This window comes from Propithecus coquereli, unplaced genomic scaffold (assembly GCF_000956105.1).
Source record: "Propithecus coquereli isolate 6110/MARCELLA unplaced genomic scaffold, Pcoq_1.0 Scaffold353, whole genome shotgun sequence".
Classification (NCBI taxonomy): Eukaryota; Metazoa; Chordata; class Mammalia; order Primates; family Indriidae; genus Propithecus; species Propithecus coquereli.
The window spans coordinates 2,210,035-2,232,204 of NW_012149208.1; the positions used below are offsets into that span (position 1 = coordinate 2,210,035).

Genomic DNA, 22,170 nt, shown 5'->3' on the forward strand with positions numbered 1-22,170 from the left:
AGCTGGTCCCCACCCCCGCCCCGAGAAGAGCAGGGTGTTAGAATGAGCCACGGGAGCGTCCTTGCTGCCCATTTACTCAGGTCTTTGTCCGTGTGGGGTGGGTGGGTCCAGACAGGCAGCCTGGATGGCAAAGACCTCGCGTCATCCTCCCCTGTTCGGTTCCTGAGTTTTGGAGAGTGAGCAGCAAGATTTCAGACAGCGTGGTGTTCTTCAAAGATTTTTTCTGAATTTACTTGGCTCCTGGATTTGGAGAGAAAGTGATGCTTGTGAACGGGTCTCCGTTTTTGCTGAGGCCAAGACCGTTGGTGTCAGTGACTCCCCTGTCCCCAAAAGGAGAAGCTGGTTCCTCACGCGGGACTGGCAAGTGCAGTGGCCAAAACACTGGTTCACCCTCCTTGGTCCCCGTTCACTCAAGGGCGCAAAACAGTTCAAGCTGGAGTGGCCAAGGGAGGAACTGAGGACTGGAAGGCAGAAGGTGAGAGTCTCACCACCCCTCCCAGGGACAGATACTGGGGTCCCTCCTGACTTCACGGAATTGGCCATGTGAGCGGCCGAGTGCCCCGAGGCCTGGACACTGAGTTCAGAGTCGGCGTCCCATCTGAGCGATTTCTCTTGTCGATACCGCTGTAGTCAGTAACGGGCTCTTAATACACCAGTTATAGAAAGTGATGCCTAACATTTAGCAAGTGTCAGCTCAGAGAAGTTAAGTAGCTAACTCAAGGTCACACAGCCAGCAGGGAGCAGAATCAGGATTGAACCCACATGTCTAATTCCAGAACCTTCTCATGCATTTAAACATAGTTTGCAACTCATCTGCATTCTCCAGTAAGGAGAATCTCAGTTTCCACGGCGATTTCCCTAAACTTCAAGCCCTAGCTCAACGGTCTCCTCCTCCAAGAAGTCTTCCTCAATTTCTCTTCCCTCTACCAAGCTCCACACACCTTCCTCTGCATGTCCTCAACCCTGTTTGTTTTTTGTGTTTGTTTTGTTTTTTTTTTGAGACAGAGTCTCACTCTGTTGCCCAGGCTAGAGTGCTGCGGCGTCAGCCTAGCTCACAGCAACCTCAAACTCCTGGGCTCAAGCAATCCTTCTGCCTCAGCCTCCCGAGTAGCTGGGACTACAGGCATGCGCCACCATGCCTGGCTAATTTTTTTTTTCTATATATTTTTAGTTGTCCGATTAATTTCTTTCTATTTTTAGTAGAGACGGGGTCTCGCTCTTGCTCAGGCTGGTTTCAAACTCCTGAGCTCAAACAATCCGCCCACCTCAGCCTCCCAGAGTGCTAGGATTACAGGCGTGAGCCACCATGCCCGGCCCGCAACCCTGTTTTTATCTCTATGTAGGAACAAGGCTGTGGCTGATGGTTAAATCGTGACCTCCAGAGTCCAAGTAAGACCTGGGTTTGAATCCTTATTCTGCCACCTACTAACTGTGTGACTTTGGACAGCTCTTAACCAGAGGTTAACCTGGGCTTCAAGTTCCTCTTCTGTAAAATGGGCATAATAACCACGCAGGACTAAATGAGACACCAGCCGAGAGCGGGCACACCCCTAAACTGCCCTGTGAGCGGGAAAGCCGTTGTCGGCCTTGGCGGTGTTCCGTGAGGGCCTCACTCCCGGGAGGCGCAGGGCTGGCGGGAACGGCCCGTCCTTGCATCGGGCTCGGGGCGGGACAGTCCCTGCCCCAGTCACACCACGGAGGGGCCGATTCTCAGCGAGCTCACCCGGCACCAGCGCCTCCTCCTCCCCCCACTCAGAAGCTTCAAACCCAAACCGCCTCCCCCATCGCCAGCGGTCCGCTCCTGGCAGCTGCGCCGTGGGCCCGGCACCTTCCGCCACTGTCTGGAGCTGAGCCTTCGGGCACTTTCCAGTGTTGAAGGTCCCAGCTGGAAGCTGTCAGTGGCCTCGGTGCAGAGCAATTGAACAGTAGAAAATGAACTAATTACAGGTTGTTATTGAAAATCTATTACGCACAAATTGCAAAGAAAACTCATTAAAATATGATGCTTTGGTGATTTTTTAAAAAAACCCTCCTGGAGGGAGAGGCAGGGGCGGGTGGCTGGATACCTTGTCTGTCACCGTTCCCGGGGTGAGAACCCCCCAAAGGGCTGCGGGGCTGTCACACAGCCCAGCCTGGAGTCACGGAAACTTGAAATTCTGCATGGGACAGAAAGCTCTCTGACTGTTAGTAAATACTCAAAAACAGCTGCAGAGGAACCAAAGAATTTCATTACAAAGATATAAATGGGAACAATTGAAATGTCAGCTTTTTACCAGGATGACACTGTATTGTCCTCGTAAATCTCAGTGGTTTTGCAAAGCTATTGTGAGGACTTCAACGTGCAGTTAGCACCGAAGGTCACATTCGCGGCTTCCGAGCCCGCTCCCTCGCCCTGGCGTGTGGGAGGCTGGCGTGCAGGAGGCTGGCGTGTGTGGCCGCACCGTCCGCAGCCCAGGTCGCAACAGGGTCCTCACGCGGCTGAGCTGCCGCCCAGGCTCTGGGCAGGAGCCCAGCAAGCTTAGGGCACACAGGGCGCCCCCAGCCCGTGCCTCCTTGGCGTGGAAAGGGGAAACCAAGGCTGTGGGAGGAAGAGGCGAGACGGCTGGAGTGACTTCTCTGAGGAGGCAAGGGAGGCGGAACCCAGTGCCCTGGTGGAGGGGTTGCCCAGACGCGCGGCCGGGAGACCCAGGTGACAGCAGAGAAGCCGGAGCGCGTGAGCGGTCACAGGCGGGTGGGAGATGCGGGGGGAGGGCCAGACACCCGCCTTCTCGGGGGGGTCAGGAAGCAAGTCCCGCCGAGAGTGAGGATGGGGAAGGAGGTGCAGAGGTTTGAGGGGGGAGGAGAAGGCCTGGAACAGCCGCACAGGCGGGTGGCGGGAGGGGCCAGATGGGGACAGGGTGGTGTGATCGCCGGGCAGCGTTCGGGACCCACCGAGGCCCCTGGTCCTGAACTCAGAGTGAAACCAGTGAGCGGGGCGGTGTTTCCCCGACACTCAGCTGCGCAGACGTCAGCGCGGAGCACCCAGGCGGGTGTCACCAGGGCCGGGGGTTGCAGGGACGGAGCACGGGGAGGGACTGAGCGTGTGCAACACCGTGACTCCAGCGACCTAAATTCCATGCAGTTCCGTGTAAGCAGGAAGTGACATCACGAAGGAAGTGGCAGATAATTATCGGTCGGTCAGTAGACTGCGGGTCCCCGTGGGCTTAAAGAATTGTTGCAGTCTGGATACCACAGGGAGTGAACTGGAAGACGTGGGAAGTGATCAGACGGCAGGCTGTCTGAACACAGGATTTTTCAGGCTTCCTTTATTCGTGATGCAACATCTAGAGTCCGGGATGTGGCCGGGGGATGAGGGCCTGTAGGGTGGAGAGTCGACGGGGTGATCAGCTTGTCCCTTCTGTCAACGTGGATGTCACATCACCGAATGTTACCCAGGAGGAATGTCAGGCCGTCGTTAGCTATGGGGGAGGCGGGACCCAGCGTCAGTAGACCACTAGCCAGGAGGGGCGGTGGGCGGTGCACGGAGCGTGCGTGGGTGTTTCCGCCTCTCCCCGAGAGCAGGTTCCCTGGAGTGGACTTCTCTCTTTAGCCCCATTTCACAGAGGAGGAACTGAGGCATCAAAAAGTCGGCAAGCAGTGGAGAACCGAAACCCACACCAGGGCGTCTCCTCCAGAGCTGACACTTGGACGCCACCTTCCAACACAGCCACGCTGGCGTGAGTGCGATTTGGTCCCTCCCCACGGGAAGACAAAATCACTCTCCTGTGGGAGAAGAGGAGGGTGTAACGCGTCTCATCAAACAGGTGCTAGACGTGCTCACCGAGGAGGCGGGGTGGATTTCAAGGCAGATGTGGGGGTGGGAAGGGCACCCCCGGCAGAGGGAACAGCCTGAGCAGGTGCAGATGGGAAGGCCCCGGACCGTCTGCTTTGGCCAACTTGTCCCTGTGTCATGGACAAGAGAAAGAGAAGCAGAAGACGGTGCCAGAGGGCAGGATTAGAACCCGAACGGCAAGGGCTGGTCTGAGGGAGGCAAAATGCAGCCGCACACCCGCCGCCCCCCCCCAGAATCCCAGGGACTTAACACGACACGGGTTCGGTCTTTGTTCACGTAACGGTTCGACACTGATGGTCGGTAGCGGGCACACAGTGACATGAGCACCCAGGCGTGCTCAGCTTCATGGTTCCGCCATCCCCTAGGGCTGCAGACTCCTGCGCTGGGCTCTGCATCCGGCCAGGGCGCAGAGGGGCGGAGCCAGCGGATGGTCCTGCGGGAGATTCTCTGGGCCCAGCGAGCCCTGTGCGCGTCCTTCTGACACAGCCACACCGACTCGGGGAGCTGGGAGGCGTGGTCTGGCCATGTCTGCAGGAGGGAACGGACACAGCTCTAGGCAAACACGTAGCTTTCTCTGCCGCAAGCCCCCAGATCCGGGCCACGGGGTTTGCGCCTGTCAAGGAGCCCAGGCAGCAGGAGGGTGTGGGCAAAGCGGTCTGAGGAGGACTGACTCAGAGACGCCCGGGGGGCTTGAGGGCCAGGACCTCGGAGACAGCAGAGACCTGAGCGTGGGGACAGGAGCAGGAACGGGCACCAACAAGGGTGACATCGAGAGGTTCCTTTGCCCCGTGCCCGGGTGGGAACCGGGCAAGTGCAGGAGGCAAACAGGAAGAGCCCACTCTGAGGCCTCCGCTGTGGGGTCCCCGACAGGCAGGGCCAGGCCTCGAGAAGACGGAGCAGCTGTGACAGTCCTCCCCGTCCCCAGCCTGGCCCCAGAGACTGGGGAGAAAGGATCTATTTTAATTTCTTCTCAGGCCTCCACATGACAAGGAGAAATATCACCCAATATTATTATCTCTCAGAAAACACTCTCTGGAATCGTAAAGAGGGAAATGCAGGGAGGCCGGACCACAGAGGCTGCCCCTTAAATCAGGAGCTTCTAAATTACCACGGCACGCTCTCCTAATTCCTCCGGATGAAAACATTAAAGATGACAATGTCCCTTTAAATCAAATGCCCTGGGAGTTGCTGTAGAGAGTCAGGGAGGTTTTTTTTCCTTATGAGGACTTTTTTTTGTCTCTTTTCACCTTGTAATAAAATATAAATCATCACTTGTGGGGGCAGGCTCTATAGAGCAAGCCGCGAACATGGATTTTCGGAAAATGAAGGTGTTTTGTTAATGGGAGTCATCTCGGGGAGCGTGAGGGTTTCCGGCGATGAGTTTGCTACTTAACTTCACGCTCATTTTTCTGCGTGTTTTGGATTCAGGGGCCTCAGCAGCTCCACGATGCGCCCACCCCAGGGGGCTGCTGGGCTCGGGCTGTGCACAGCAGGTCACGGGGAGCAGTCCTGGGGGAGCAGGAGGGCGGGGACCCAAAGGAAAGGACGTGGGCCACGGCCACCGCCACCGGCCTGGCGGTCTGCGCTCTGGGGAGCCTCGGGGCAGCGAGGCCTGCAGGGCAGAGCCCCGCCTGAGTAGACACGTCTTCTGGGAAGGGGTGCGGGTGGGAGAGAACTGGCGGTCGACCCAGACGAGGGCCAGCACCAGGGTGGCCTGGCCCCGAGGCTCGGCCCAGCTCTGCCTCTCCCCCTGCACCTTCGGGCACCAGCCACGTCCATGGGCCTGGCAGGGCCGAGGCTGTGGAGATGGTCGGGCATCTGTGACCAAGGGAGGAGAGAAGACTCAGATACTTTGGAAAAGCTTCCGAGGCTTAGGTCCGAGGTCAGAGGGTTTGCGGGCTGACCCACACGCCCCTCGGCCTGCACCCCCCTCCCTCCCCCATGAGACAGCCGGGCCTCCTTGAAACTTGCTGCTTCTCATCACTCCACGGCCTTGACCCCAGCTCCCCGCCATCCCTCTGCGGTCCGTCCACCTCCCTCGCCACCGCCCACACCGGCTAGAGAAACTGAGGCCGACAGAGGTCGCTGGTGCACGGACAGTGGCCGTTCCTCAGTCCCGAGCCGGCTCCGCCTCTCTGCAGGTCAGGCCCGCTGGCCCTGTCTCCCTGGGACAGTCTTGTACCCTCCCCCTCTTTGTATTGTCACCACCTCCCATCGGACTTCTTCCATAACCAGACTGTCACGTGCTTCCAAGCGGGTGGTCGCATCTGAGAAGCTGCACGTCAGGGAGAGGGCTCGGGAGCTGGGCGGGGAGGTGGAGGCAGGGCTCTGGGGAGAGGCTGCAGGGCTGGGAGATTCGGCACCGGAGTGGGAGCCGCCACGCGGGCCTGCTGGGGGCAGCACGGGGACGTGCCAAAGGCAGGCAGCCCTCAGACCTACTGGGTGCAAGCAAGAGACCTCAGTGGGAGGGCAGTGTCCTGCACCCCGGCCCCTGTCTGCCGGCCGCCCGTCTCCAGGTGTTCTGATGGTCCCTGAGCCGCAGGCAGGGCCGGTCCTCAGAGCCATCGGGGAGGGATCCAGGGAGGTCACGTTCGAGGCCGCGAGCCCCTCTCTCCTGTGGCCCCTGCTTTGCCTCATCCCAAGGAGACCACGCGGCCCAGACATAATGCCTGGAGCTGAAATTCAGGGGCTTCATGTCTAGATCCACACGCCCTGTGGAAAGGACAACTCCGTGGGGACCCCTGGCCACCGCGTGGGGCCGTGACCCCAAAGGCGCTGACTTGCAGGAAGCAGGGATGGCGGGCTAAGAGGGAAGACGCAGCCGCATGCTCTGTCTTGTTTCCACGCCCCAGAGGGTCTCGGGCCTCCCAGTGGCCTTCGCGGGAGCTCTGCCCTCCGGGCCCACATTCCGAGACCCCTCCGGAGCCGGCAGCAGAGAGGTGGAGTGGAGGGTGCCGGCCGAACTCGCCCTTTGACTGACGCAGGTCCGAATGGTCTACTTGCAGCAGCAGCACGTGGGCTCACCTGCTTCCTGCTTGCTGCACACAGAGATAAGATTCCATATTATTTATTCACTCTCCTCAGCACAGTCCCGGGTCATGATACGCAATAATTAATCACCGCGCCGCCTTTGCAAGAGGCACACCCAGCCGGGAAGTCAGGGCCCCCGCACTGCGCCTGTGCCGCCGCCTGACAGATTGACTGCCCCAGGTTCCCTCCGATGCATCGTTTGTTACCTTGGCCGCTCTCGGGGACGGAGAGCCGTCTGCTCCCGCTTTGCACGCAGGCCCCGCTCCTGGCACACTCGAGGAGGCCCTGGAATTTATTTCGCCCATTTGAATACAAATGCAATTGAGACAAAATTCTTTTTGTTTCGGAAGCCATTGCTCCATTTCTGTTTCTCATCAAGTGAGCTGACAGCCAAAGAGGGTTGAAATAAACAGCTCTGTGCCCGGCTGTGCCAGATTGAATAACTCCCCCACCCGTTACTGGTCGAGTTACCGGCCGAGGGGTTGGTGCTGGTCTTGGGCAGCTCTGGAGGCAGAATGTGAGGCCTTGGGCCACGTCTGTGCCAGGACAGGCTGCTGGACAGACACCTGCTTCCACCTGTGGTCTCCCACTCATCCTGGGGGCCGAGATACAGTCGTAGGGGCCTTTCCCTTCAGCGTTGATCATGGGAAGGGAGACGTGTCCCGTCATTCATTCAGGAGGGGCGGAGGTGGCAGCCCAGGCCCTGCTCTCCGGAGCTCCCGACCCCCTTGGGAAGTCGGGCTCCCGGGCCAGAGGGAAATGCGTAGACAGACATCAAGTGCCAGGCCCAGGGTTTGGGTGGTGGGCGCTGTGGAACTGTCTCAAAGGCCAGGAGGCCTTCCTGGAAGAAGATGGGCTCGGGCTGGGCCTTGAATGGGGATGGGGCAGATTTGGACACAGAGAAGGAAGGGGCTCTACTTCAAGGTGAGAAAAAGGTTCAGAGGAAGGGTTAGGAGTGACGGCTCTTCCTGCAGATCCTGCTGGGCAGGAAAAATAAATAGCAAGTAATAAAGAGTGGCGGTTCGAGAATGGACACTCACTGCACATTGATTAAGCGCCTGCCGAAGCTGCACAGATCCGCGCCGGGGCAGTCGGAGTGGCCCCCACCTGGCTCCAGCTCTGTGCTGCTCTGCCCTGGGTTCCAGATCCCACCGCCCCCAAGGTCCCTGCTGTTTCCCAGCTCCCGGGCGTGTCTGGGAAGTCAGTGCCACTAAGCTGACCTTGTTCTGGGACATGCGCCACACAGAGCCCCTCGCAGGCCGGCGGGGCCTCCACGAGCCCAGGATGCAGGCACGGGAGGGGCAGGCCCAGCACCGCCTCGGGGGCACGAGAGCAGCGGCCGGGAGACCCTCACGTTGGTCTTTGGAGGGAGCAGGCAGGCAGCTGTGCCTGTGGCCCAGGAACACTTACCAAGGTGGCCATGAGACCAGAGAAGTGGCGTCACCTTGGTCCCTAGACAGCCCCCTCAGCGCTGCCCGGCCGTCCCGACGGCGGCTGCCACCCGGGAGGTCAGGAGAGCTCGGACAGCCCTCTTCACAGCACCGCGAGGCCCGGCCTCTGCCCCCACGTGGCAGGACACAAAGGCCCTGTCCCAGCGTCCAGGGCTGGGGTGGGGGCCAGCGGGGGCTCGTTAGACGCTCGGAGCTTGTTCTCGACGAGTTTCCTGCTGGGGGCTCTGGGCCCCGTGACCGTGACGGGTTTGCATCGCCCGTGGCTAGGCAGGTCCTGTGTTTGATTGTGGGTGTTGAGTGTGACACTGTTTCCAGATGGGCAGCATCCCTGGGAACAGGTCGATACGGCGAGCCGGGCCGGGCAGACCCAGGCAGGCCTGAGCGGGGCGGGCAGCGGCCTCTCCTGGCTGTGTGCTGAGGGTGCCTGGGCTCCTGGCCCACTGTGGGGGACCCCAGGGACAGAGGGGCCTCTTCGCTTCCCCGGAGCCCCTGCAGCCTGTCTCCGAGACTCCCGTCTAAGGCCTGCGGACTCCACAAGTGACCCGCCAAGTCGCTTGCTCTCGGGGCTGCCAGTCAGTAAGAAGTTGGGCTTAGATCTAAATATAAGTCTACAATTTAAAAAAAAAAATAGCAGCTGTTCTTTATTGAGCTATTACTGGGTGCCAGGCACTGTGTTAAACAGTTTATCTTTTATGCTGTTTAGTCCTCAAACAGGGACTGTTATCAACCCCACTTTGCAGATGAGATGACTGAGGTCGAGCAGGCAGAGCTGGGACTCAACCCAGGCAAGTGCAACTCCGAACACACAGCCCCCCGCGGCACACTCTGCCTCCCGGAGGAGGAAACGGGGCGCGGGCGGCACGAGGGGGAGACAGAGTGCTCGTGACGTGGCAGCCCCAGACGGAGGCCTCCTCGGAGGAGGCGGCATTTGGCACTTGAATGGTACCCAGAAGGCTGCGTGTGATTGGCGTGAACGGCAGGAGGAAGAGTGTGGGCACAGACACGGAGGCTGGAGGGCACAGAGTACGTTCAGGAATCGGGCGCCGTGGCCATCCCGGAGCGCAGGGTGCAGGCGGGAGGGGGCAGTGGGGCCGCGGTGGGACGGACAGCCACGAGCACAGAGGCCACAGACGTCAGGCGAGGGACAGCCGTCCAGTGCTCTGGGCGAGGGAGAAGCACAGCCAGGGCTGAGCGAGGCGGACTCCCGCCTGTGCATCCCAGAAAATGAAATGACCCAAACCGCAGCCTCCGTCACCGGCCCAGGGAGGAGCCCTGAGCCGCTGCCGTTTTATCAAACGTGACGCAGCTGTCATTCACGATGGGCGGCAGCAGTGACCGCCTCCTCCGTGGGGCGGCCACCCCGCGGTGCTCGACACACCGGCGGCTGAGGGTTCCTGCCCGATGGGCAGGTTTGACAGAGGGTGCTGGACGGGGGCCGGCCAGGGGCCCCTCCGGGGGTCCGCGCCAGGGAGTGCTGAGCTGGGTACAGTCGGGCGGTGCAGGGGCCGGGGGGACCTCACGGTCTGAGTGACCCTCAGCACTCTGGGCTGCCAGGGAGCCTTGGGTGGCTGACTCCACGTCTGGAGAAGCGACGTTGCGTGAGCCGGAGGGTCGGGGGGCTCCCTGGGGTGGCGGGAATTGCACCCGGCCTTGGAGGACGCTGGGCAATGATGCCTTCGGACCTGCTGAGAGGAAAGTGGGAGTTCAGATCCCACTCCACGCAAGCTCTGAGGACGACACTTCAGGGCCAAGGGAGCGGGGACGTCTTTCCTGCCCAAGGCAGGGAGAGCCCTGGGTGCCAGAGGCAGCCTGCAGGGGAGGGCTAGGGTGGCCTCCCCCACCGGCACCTGGCTGAACCTCAAGCTTTATTTGGTTCCGCTGGTTCTGCCAAGACACGGGTCGAAACTGAGATATTATTCCCATGACATTCCTCTTCCCACTGTTCGTAAATACTTCCTGCCGTCTCCCTCCTCTTGCAAGCGGAGCCCTGCCCTGCCCGTTGACGAGCAAAAGGCGAGTAAACTTGGTGCCAGCCTCCCCGTCCCCTCGCGCCCTGGCTCGCGCCTCCCCGTCCCCTCGCGCCCCTGGGCACAGCAGGGGCAGCACCAAGGGTGCCAGTGCTGACTCGGTGCTGTGTTCCGGCCACTGTCGGGGCTGCCGCAGCGTCACCCGTCATCACCTTGTGCTCACCTGCCCCGGAGCCTTCCGTTGCTCCCCATTTCCCGCCTCACCAAGTCTGAACACCTCCTGCTCACTGGGTCTCAAGCCCCAGCCAGTCCTTTCCCAGCACCCTGACTCCCCCAGCCTGTCTCTGCCCGTGGGGTCTGTTCACGTCCCCACCCCGGGCTCCCCCACCATGCAAAAAATTAACATGTTCAGGGAAGGCAGGGACTGTCTGATTCACCTGCCTCCTGAGCACCCGACACCAAACCTCCTCCCAGACGTCAGAGAGTTAGTGCAAAACCACTTCAAGGCAGGGAGTGGGAAGAAGCATGGCGGTGGGGGCCGTCCAGGTCACGGATGCTGAGTCTTCTCCAAGGGGGCTGGCCAAGGACTTGAGAAAAGAACAGCCTGAGGCGGAGTCTGCAGAGGGGCCCGGAGCAGCGTGTCTCTGGGCGGGGGGAGGGGGCGCTGCTCTGAGGGTCTCAGCTGCAGAGCTGCCCCTCCCAGCGCTGCTCAGATCCTTCCCACCTGCCCCACCTGCCTCTGCCCAAGGGACACCTGTCTGAGATCAAGAAGGAGCGTCACCCTCCAGCGATGGAAGGACAGTGTTCTCAACGTCTCGTGACGTGCTTAGAGTTCCAGATGGGCACTCGGCCACCCACGTCTGTGCAGATCACGCCTTGCCTTCCGCCCACTGTCTCTTGGCCTGCGCCCCACACCCACGCAGTGCTGTGAGCTGCTCCCCACCCTCAGACTCCCCCGGATGGTCTCTGTGAGCGTCCGCCAGCCCATCTACACTCTCTGGCCAAAAACCTCCAGGGCCCGCTGTCAATTCCCCCTCAAGCAACACCTAGGATTTGCTCATTCCCAGCAATCTGCCATCCGGGTCTGTGTGGCAAGAATGCCACCAGGTGTCTGGCATCCTTTGGTGTGAACAGGAAGATGAGAGAGAGGAACTGAAGACAGGCCGTCCCCCCGGGTCTGGACCTTGCCATGTGTCTCGGTGACTTGTCTCATTTGTTTCATCCTTTGCCAGTGGGCACATCTGTCCGAGTCAGGGCCCCGGCTGCCGTCCGTCATCTGAACGGCCAGGACCAGCCCCACCGCGCCGGGCTGTCAGGGCACAGCACGGCCTGTGAGAGTCTTGGCGAGCACCCCCCGCACATGCAACCCCGCGAGCCGGGCCCAGCAGCCCCGAGGCCCCCAGGAAGGGCTCCTGTAACGCGCCGTTGGGGGCGAATGGTCTGGGACGCCCAGCGCCTCCACCGTACTCTTGGCGATCTCTGTCACTGACAAGCAGTCCTCAGGCAAGTGGCAGTTTTATGGCCTGGTGAGAAGACAACGGCACGTTTACCATGACGGGGACGCCCCCTCTGACCCAGGCCCGACCTGAGCCCACAGGCCTTCCCCGCCCCTCTGCCCCCAGGTTATTTCCCAGAACTTGCACAGCAGGGCCCTCGGCGTCTGTTTGAAAAGAGACAAGTATCGGATGAGCGTTGCAGGACGGGGCATTTGTTTAGAGAAAACTGTCTTCCTGCTGAAAGGACTGTTCGCTCCTGGTAGTGACAAGGTCAGTACAGACCCTTCCAGGGCAGCGCCCAGGGCCAGAGGGCCAGCGCGAGAGGGACACGCTGCTGGTTCGGTGGGGCGAGCCCAGGCGAGGGTTCGGCTCAGCAGCACCCCCAGGCCGGTCCCTGCGCCACAGCCCCGACCCCCGGCACGGGGGGCCGTCTGCCACCCAGACAGAAGGCCCCTGCTCCAAGGAAAGTCATGCGGGGAGAAAATGATCCTGCTGCTAATGGGATTAAGATGCATTTTGAGTTTTCCAATTACGTATTTCAATAATTCCGGGAATGTTAATTGGAGCTCAACAAGGCAAGTGTGAGCTGACACAAACCGGAACGAGAAGCTCCCCCCACGTGGCCGCAGGTGCCCCCCCAGGTACACGGGCACAAGGACACACCAGGAAGACTCCCCCGGGCCCCGTGTCTCAGGAACTTCCACCGCTCCCAGGCGCGAGGCTCGGGGCTCCCACCGGCTCCCCTGTGCCCCAGAAGGCACATCCTGCTTCCTCTGCTCGGAAGCCCCTCCCTGGGCCCGGCCCTTCCCGTTCTCTGGGCGAACACCTCGGGGCTCAGAGCAAGGGTCCCCTGCTCAGAGAGGCCTCTGAGGACGCAGAGCAGACGCCAACCACACACTTCCCGCTGCCACGTCCGTCCTCGGCTTCCTCCCTGGACCGGCTGTCTCCCACGTGGGGTTGGCACATGCAGGTGCTCCATAAGCTCACGCCGCAGGGAAGGCGTAGGCGCTGCCGCTCCTGCCCAGCTCCACCCACCTGCCCGGCCTCGTCCCTGGTGTGGGAGCCACAAGCCCTGGATCCTGGGAGCCACGGCCAGCAATTCAGGTCGTGAAATCCTGGCCACTGCTTGGTCAGAAGTCCCGACCCAAACCCCGTGGCCACGCCTGCCTCTGGCCTACCTGCTCCCTTGACACCCGACCCGTGCCCTAGGAAAGCCGAATAACAATTCAGGGGGCCCTGTCCAGTGAAGACCCTCAACCGGTAGCCACAAGAAAGGAAAATCCCTCCCTGGCCACTTCCCCTCAATCTCCAGGCCCATCCTACTCTTCCACTTTTATTCAGCCCTGATCTCGGGAGAGTCCTGGACCAGAACTGCAGCAGCCTCAGTTTTCTCATCTGTACAATGGGAGTAACAACAGCACCTACTTCAGAGGGCCGTTGTGAGGGTTCAAGGAGATCATGTGTGTAAAGGGCTTAAACATCAGTTTTTCTTGCTGCTATTACTTGCCTTCTAAATCCAACCTATTTGGGAGACATTTTCCTAGAAAGGGGTTCCAGGCAACAGGAATGAGTTAGGCTCACTCTCCTATTGTCGCACTGAGCGCCTCACGGTCCAGGCCTGGGAGGAGCTGGGAGGAGCCCACAGCTCTGGTCACAGGAGCGGACACAAAGTGACGAAATGCCTTGTCACACAGCATCGTCACTAAGGGGCCCCTGCCACCCCCCGGACCGGCTGTTCCTCATCTTGTGCTTCACATCAGCCCCGAGCGTCCTGGGCCTGAGGCCCCGACGGCAGTTCAGAGCGGGGCTTCCCTCTGGAACCACGTTCGTGGGAAGAGAACCCAGGGTCCCCCAGAGCCTGGTTCCCGGGGCTGCTTTGCCCAGGGCTCCGGGTTCACGCAGGGGCGCGTCGGGCCGAGGAGCATCCTGGGCTCTGTGCAGGCTCCTCCCAGCGCTGCCCCGGCGGACGGACGGACGGAGCGGCGGGAATAGCAGTGCTCTCTTGTCTCGTTCGGATCGTGTTTGCCGTGCAGCCCTGTGTTTATGCGATGATGTTCGCGTTACTCCGTATGTTGCGATCGGTGTGTGACACACACAGGAAAGTGCGCGGTTCAAGGACGTGGACACGAGCTCCCGTGTGACGCCGTCCCGGTGGGGAAGTAGAGTCCCGCCGGTACCCCGTCACCTGCCTCCCTCCTGCCCCGCGTGTCAGCATCTGCCTTTCCGGTACCACGGGATAATTGTGCCGTGTTTGGACGCGATAGCCGTGGAACCCTACAGCGCGACCCCTTTGTGTTGGCCGCTTGCTTGAAACTATGTCTGTGAGATTCGTTTATTGCAGCTTCTTCGGTAACAGAGGTTTGTTCCTTTTCACCGATGATGATATTCCAGATAGGCCACAGTTGATGTCCCTGGGTCGTTTCTAGTTTGGGGAAACCGTAAACAACGGCCCTGTGAACATTCTCGTGCGAGTCTTTGGTACGCATTGTGTCAGAAATATACACATCTCGGCATCGAATTGCTGGCTGGGAGCATGCACCGCGTAACAAGGTATTGAGTCCTGGTTTTAAACGCGCCCCTGGTATTCCTGCAGGCCCCTCCCTGCCTTTGGGCCAGGGCCACTCTCTGAGAATTCGTACCATAAGGTTGAGAGAAGCAAGGGCCAGCCCTTCCGGCCCCTGCAGTTCCCAGCCCTCAGACGGCACCTGCCTGTCCCTCCTTCTCCCCCGGGGTCCAGCATCACGTGGCCCCAGCCAGCCGGGGTGGCCCTGGGACCACCAGCTGAGGACAGGGCTGTGAGCACCCACTCTGGCTTCCACCTCGGGGGACAGGAGATGCATTTCTATCCCCGAGGCGTGCGCAGACCCCACTTACAGGGAAACACTGTGGTTGCTCTCTGCTGACGTAAATTATGTTTAGTGTAACGTTAGTTAAATATGTACAAACGTAAAACCAGGTATGTGTTCCTTATGCAGAGAGCTCTTTTACAGCCATAAAGCTAGAACAAATTTATAAATGAAATAAAAACAAACTGCAAAACCAATAAACTTCAAATTAACAACGTTAATTTAATGGGACAAAAATGATATTGTTGTCCTGAAACTAAATCAGTGCTCACAGCACGACTCCGGGCAGCCTGCCGCAGTTCTCTGGTGTTTTCTGCCAGTTTACCATGGGCTACGGGATGACTCAGCTCTCCCTCCACTTTCATCTCCATTCAAACCACTTCAAAATCTCCATTCCTGCAGTCTCCTAACTTCTTTAAGCCTCAGTTTGCTCATCTGTAAAATGGGGAGAGTAACAGTATACACTTTGTTGTGAGAATTAAACCAGCTGTCGCAATACAGCCTCCCGACACCCATCCCATGCAGTCACGCGGGGCTTCACGCTCAGAAGGGCCCCATCCTTGGTTAGATCTCTGCCGTCGACATCCTGAAATGCTTATCATTGTTTTAACAAGGGGCCCTGAAGTTTTATACTACACGGGGCCCTCCATATTAGGTAGCAGGTCCTGTGCGTAGCTTAGAGCCTGGTACACAGTTGGCACCCAATAATTGTTAGCAACTGTTACTGGTCCCCTGTCCTTTTACTAAGTGCAGTTTCTTCGTGATGTTTTCCTTGAAGACAGTGTTATCTTCCCTTTATTTAACAGGGGCTGGAGAGGCCCCCTCGTGTGTGCAACTGTATCTGACTGATTCTCAGAGGGGAGTGTGCGCCCTGGAGCGAGGGCTGCTGCGTTGAAGGAAGGATTAGCGCGAGGGGTCACGTGGGCAAGCCGAGCTCGCCCGCGCCCGCCGAAGCCTGCTAGCTCGGGACCAGCCCCCGGGCTTCAGACCCGTCTCTTAGGGTGACATTCAATCCTTCGTGTTGTAACCGGGACAAAACAGGGCCCGGTAGAACGCTGCTATTCCACCAAAGCAGGTGGCCGGCGTTCAGGTTAACAGGCTGTGAAGCTGAAGGCACCTTAATGGATTAGAAGCCCAAACGGAGTTGCTAATTTAATTTCTCTTTTTCACTGCTGCTCTCAAAAAAAAAAAACACAGGCAGCCCTTTTTTCTGAGAAACATTAATAATCGCAGCATTTTGCAAGAGCAGAGAAGGGCATTAAAATTTCGCGAGGTCTCTCTGTCTGTCCCTGACTTCTCAAGGCTCCTCAGGTAGGGCACACGCCCAGGGGTTAACTGCTCAGAGTTCCAGGAAATGAACCGCCTGGGCTGCCTTCCCCACGTCCAGCTAGCACCCACTTCCCAGAGCGCGTCTCTGCACACAGCTGCGGCAGCCCCTGGCCACTGCCCTGGCCGTGTTCAGGGGTTTGGCAAAGAAAAATGAACATTTCGGCCTCCAAGTGCAGGCATCATCCCAAATGTTCTCATCGCGGAAGACTCCATTCCCCGAGGAGAGTGAATTTCTCCTTATGGGACACAGTGGGCTGAGGACAAAGCTGACTCTGTGCAGAAGGGACCTCCCCATCCACTGCACCCCCCACTCACATGCCCAGACTCACGCCCGGCGGGAGGGAGCGCGGTGAGAGGTGGAGGTGGACCCTCCCTGGTCAGCCTCCCTGTCGGCCCAGGAGTGGGTGACTCCTCCCACCGCCCACAGACCCAGGCTTCCCTTTGGCCACACAAGGGCCTGCAGACCAGGACGTGTGATCACAAGCGTCTTCCCACCTGTCTCTTCCCACCGCCGCCCCCCCCAAGCCTGCTGGCTCCGCGACCTCGGGGTGAGATGGCCTCAGAGGTCATCGGCCGCCAGGTCTGCTGCTCTGCGCCCTGTGGGAGAACAGGCTGCCAACTTTGCAGGCAGATCCCCAGGTAACCCTGACCCCGAGCTGCTCCCTCCTCCGTCAAGGGGAGCCCCAGGCCCAGCTAGGCACAGCCAGGCTGCCAGGACCCCAGACACGAGGACTCCAGAGCCAAGTCTACGTGCGGTTCCTGAGCACCGGAGCTCGTCCAGGCTGAGCTGTGCTGTAAGTGTAGACACACACGAGCGTTAAAGCCCTATATGGAAAAAGAAGATAAATGTCTCGTTAACTAACTTTTATATTGATTACACATTGAAATAATAGATATTACTGAATTAGTTTCACCTGCTTTTTCCTTATGCGGCTGCTAGAAAACGTAAATCGGATATGTGTGTGGCTTGCGTTACATTTCCGCTGGACAGCACTTCTCCGGAGAGAGCAGAGGAAATATCTCAAGAGGCAACCAGGAAGGTTGACTTGTGACAAGAGGCACAGGGCCAACCTCTCCTCAGCGCAGCGCAGGGACCCAGCGGGCACTTGCCTGAGCGCTGGCCCCCGACGGCCCCGCATCCTGCTCCTAATGGGTACGGAAGGCCCCGGCAAGGACCCCCAAAGGGGGCTTAAAGGCCGTGCTAGGACAAATGTTATCAGGATCAACAAGTCACACTGGGTTTTCAGGGGCCACCTGAGCATCACAAGTACTAACAGGTGGTCCAAGTGTCCCTGTTCTCTTCGGAGCCTTGGTACAAGATCCAAGACACGGTCGCGGATCCGCCGCCGTGGCGTTGACCCCTAGACACTCACCACTCGCAGTGCTGCCGTCAGTGCTGACACAGCACGCTCATTTACCGACGAATAAAAGCGGAAGAGTTGCTATTCCTTTAAAATGCAGACGTATCCGGGGCATCCACTTAACGACGCACGCGGAGTAAATTACTTTTGGACGACACTTTTTAATCGAATTGAACGAACAGCTTCGTAGTATGTTGCAATAAGAAGAATATTAGGATGATGAAAAGATCTGAAAACTCTTGCGAAATGAAATGATTAACCATAATGCTGAGTAAACGAACAAGCCCGTGTGTGTTAATCAGTTGCCGCCTCCGCACGCAGCGGAGCAACTAACTGCGCATCTCGGCCCTCGGCCTGCGTCCTGTCCCTCTGTGCCGCTCCGTCGCGCCCTCCCGCCGCTCGCCGGGCCAAGCTGCCTTCCCCGCCCGAGAACAGCGCACGAGGAAGGTACCGAGGGTGCTGCGAGAGCTACCGCTTCCCGGCGGACAGTCCTGCCTCGGGCCGCGGGCCTCAGGAAATAACCGTGTCGTTAATTTTCAGTCTTTGTTTTTAAATTAATGGAATTCTGGCTTCTCTTGAGATCCTAGGAATGGACGTTCCGGTATGTTCCCCGTGTTGCAGCGTCTGGTTTCCCGTTAACCCGCTCGCCTCTAAGCGTTTCGATTTCTTTGGGACTGTTGGATCAGGCACGCCGGGCTTAGGAGGCAGCGGGCGGGAGGCCACACTGGGAAAAAGTGTCTATTCCAGGGGCCCCCGGACAGAGCCACTGCTCTCAGGGTACAGGAGGGACACGCGGCTCCGGGACGTCCCAGGAGACTGTCCCCTCCCTCTGCGGTGGGCCGGGCCAGCCAGCACCGTGCAGGGGCCTTTCGCGTGACCTAGAAAACTGATTAACTTCCTTCCGCGGCTCATCCCCGCCTGCCCAGATATAACACAGGCAATTTCTTTTCTGACTGTGTAAATCTTTCATGCCCAAGCCGCAGTCATAATTAATTGCATAAAAATTCAGGTTACGACTCAGGCTGTTATTAGAAAACAGGAAAACGGTGAAAAATTTGTTTCACTCTCTAGTAAAAACTCTCAAGGTCTCCGTTACAGAGAACAGAAGGGACTTCGTATCTCATTACCGGTAAAATTCAATTCACAGCAAAATCTCACTTGCTGGGCTTGATGATTGCGGGGGGAAGAAAAGTCCCAGCCTCTCCCGGCAGGAAGCTCAGAGCAGGGCTGTGTGCCCCGTCCCCTGGCCCCTGCCCTCCCTGGGCTGAGTCTGTGCGTCCTCAGCCAGCGCTGGAAGGAGCCCAGCAGAGGCATCTTCTCAGACGAAAACATATTCCCTGAACTAAAGTGCTGAGCAGCCCCGTTTTGCAGCATGTCACATTGGAGAAGAACGCCGTGGGACTCCGTCCGCTTTCTGGAAAGGCCCAGATAGAGCTCTGCAGCTGTCTCCGTGTTTGGGGCACTAGATTCTTCCGCCCCAGTTTGGCAAATTAAGAGCCATGGAAAGGAACCGCGTTCCCGCAGGTACCCAGGAGACCTAGAGGGCGACTTGCCAGCGGGTGCCGGCGGGGCGGCCGCCCTCCGCAGCTGTTCCTCGGCCTGGCCCCGCTCAGGCCTGGAAGCCGCGCTCAGGAAGCAGCTCCAGCTGCCTCTGGTTTAGACCGTAAGATGCGCCTCCTCGGAGAGCCAAGGGTTTGAACTCCAAGGACGGAGTCCCGAGGCCCCAGGCCCACGGTGGATCACCAAACTCGTCCTTTCCGGATGGGCGACAGTGGGTGACGCCGGCTCAACCCCAGATCCGGCAGTCAGAGCGGTTCTGGGCCTCGGATAACGTGGGGGCTTTTACAAGCCGCCAGGCAGGGGAGCCAGGGATGCAGGTGACCCCACTTCACAAAATCCCACCCCCATGTTGTCACCTGAAACATGAGAGTCAGACCTTCACCCCAGCGGGTTTCATTTCTCCAGGGCAGAAACGCTGAAAACGTTAATTTGTCAAAACTCTGAAAGCCACAGGCCTGAGCCAGCAGGGAGAGGAGCGATCAGGACTTTGTCACCAGAGGCGGCAGACAGCCCCCGTCCTATCAAATCTAGTCCAGAACGTACGTCGCCATCATCATCACCATGCCCGTCAGCCGCCACGCCGGTGCAGGAACAGAGCGCTAGCACGCTCCGCGGCACAGTCTCTATGGGGAGGACGGATCCCGGCGCCCCTTGGCAGAGAGAGGACAATAGCAGTATGCAGCAGAACATTTTTGAAATGCTAATGCACACTCCCCGCGACTTAATTTTATTTTTTTCTTATTGGCTTTTTTATATGACATTTCACAGTCCTGTGGCCTCCATAGCTAGATCTGCCTCGTAAAAATGGCAACACAGTGATTTAGGGAGGAGAGTCCATCGGAGCGAAATGGACGGTGCGCTTTTAACGCATCGGTTTAGCGCCTCTTGCCTGGGGTCAGTGCTCATCGTCCACACTCCGTTAAAGCATCCTGATAAATCACTCGGAGAGGGGCCGTGTTCCCCTCCCCCATCTCCTGGTGGGACCGAGGACGTAACGAAGCAGAACCCTGCCGGAAGGGCCACGGTAGGCACACGCTTCACTGGGTCAGGGGCTACCGGGAAGGCCGACCTGCATCAAAGACCTGGCGAGGGAAGGAGGGAGGGGAGAGCAGGTGCGTGGGCCTGGAGCTTTCCATCCGGAACTTGGTGGTCAGCGGCAGATGCCACCAGGTTCGAGGCCTCCTCCGCCTGCCGACTTTGCAAGCCCCGTGGCCACCAAACCGTATTCAGAGAGGTTGAGCTGCCGTCCAGTCTGCAGCCAGCAACCCGGCGAGATGGGAGAGGACACCCCGCCGTGCCTTGCAGACCTCTCCTGACCGCGAAGTCAGCTCAAAGGCAAACGGATGAACAGGTCCGGCCAACATTACGTGGCGCAGGGCGAAGGCCCACCTCTAGTGAGGACCCGAACCAGGCACTGGACCGATTGAAAACCCCAGAATCCAGAGAGCGTGGATTCCTAAGACTCGAGGGATCAAGTCCAACCGCCTTTGTCTGGTCACTGTGAGACTTGGAGACGGAGATATTCTTGACTCTTTGTTTCCTTTTCTTTTTGAAATAATATCTTTTGTTTCAAAGTAACGTACTAATTTTACACCCTTGCATCTAAGAAGTTGAAAGATCACCCCTCTGGGTGACCTCCACTGGCAGTTTGCGTGGCCCCGTCGAGGCTGGCTTTCCTGCACACACCAGCGCCGTGCGAGTACTTTTGTGACCTGGGATCAGACTCTACACATCGTTTTGCCACTTGCTTTTCTCACTGAAAACCACATCAAGTCAGGACAAGTGGCTTTGCCTGGCTCTTCCACTGGCTATATAAAATTCTTCCCAAACATAATGCATTTAACCCTCCCCTGATGGTGGGTATCAGGTTCTTCTGAGTTTTTCTGTAGCACAAATAATACTGCAGTTGGTGCCATCGGTCACAGAAATCTCTGCACGCTTGTGGAATGATACTGTCAGATAAACTCACAATGGGCTTCCGCGAAGTCTGGCTTTGCGGGTGCCCGGCAACTCCTCCAAAAGTGACAGGCTCTTATCTCCGCGTCTGATGGTTTCCAAAGTTAGGAAAAAACCAAACAGCGCACTCCGTCCTCTGTGCCTCAGGATGCGGAGAGAGGCAGCTGGGATTTGCACTGGGCTGCAAAGACAAATGAGTCATGCCTCCACCACCTTGGGACACCCCCAGGACTCTCCGGCCATCTGGGAGCTCAGATGTGCATCATCCCAGATGTCCCAGGAGTGGTCGTTGACCCCACCCAAAGTCGGGGGCGGCACAGAACGGAAGGGCGCTGGAGCTCTGGGAGTTGGCGTGAAATTCTCCACCGCACGGTGTGGGAAGGCACGACCTCGAGCCGACCCAGGTGCTCTGTACTGAAGCCTGACCACCTGGGCGCCCAGGCCACAGCAGAGGAAGTTCCCAGGAAGAGGAAATCCAACCTCCATTCTCGGTGAACGGCGCTCGTTCTAAGGCCTGTTGAGTGGATTTATCGGTCTGTCCCGATGACCCTCCCAGAAGTCTCTGGCACCTGGGTATTCAAAGTGAAGCCCCCTCTAAAGCTTGAGCTATGACCAACTGGGTTTGCAGAAATTACTACAGAGTGGCTAACACTTTATTTGAGTCTGTTGGTTTTGGCACTTTTTTTTAGTATAGAATTGCTCACTTTCCATCAGCCTTTGCTAGCTGGTGCCAGTGAAAGCACACGCCGCCCCTCGCTGGCAGACGCGGCCCGTCCGTGATGCTGCTGTTTTCTGCTGCACCTGGGCGTGGCGCAGACGCCTCTCGACACCGCCAGCCAGGTCTGATGCGCGTGCTGAACCCGCCGGCCGGCCCCGCCGCCCCGGGCGCAGAGCGCTGACCGAGAAGTGAAAGACGCATGTGGGTGTCCCGGTGTCCCACCAATGCCTGGGGGCCCCAGACTGCACAAACTAACTATTCAGTGCAGGGCCGAGGGCCTGCCCCCTCCCTCCCTGCAGGGACATCCCCGGGAAGAGGCCGCTGTCCCCCGACAGGGATGACGTCCTGAGCAGGAGCAGCACAGGGTGGCCCAGAGGCGTGGGAGGGTGCTTGGCCGTAGGATGGGACTTGGGTTCATTCATCCCTAAAATAGACCGTTCGCTCACCCAGCCAGCCGCAGCCTCCGCGGCCTCCCAAGGCAGGCGGGACGTCAGCGTGCGGAGAAGCAATTTGCCGTGGGTCAAGACGTGGAGATTTCCAACCCGACAGATGGTGGAGGAGTCTTTGCAGAGAAAACGGGAGGCGTTTTTATTACCCAGACCTGTGCTTGGACAAAGCGTGCAT

General features: G+C 58.7%; 1 protein-coding gene across 1 annotated transcript in view; it reads left to right on the plus strand.

The window, feature by feature from the left end:
- FSTL4 (follistatin-like 4) overlaps positions 1–22,170 on the plus strand; it is a 333,977-nt gene that overhangs the window by 249,513 nt on the left and 62,294 nt on the right. The window lies entirely within an intron of this gene.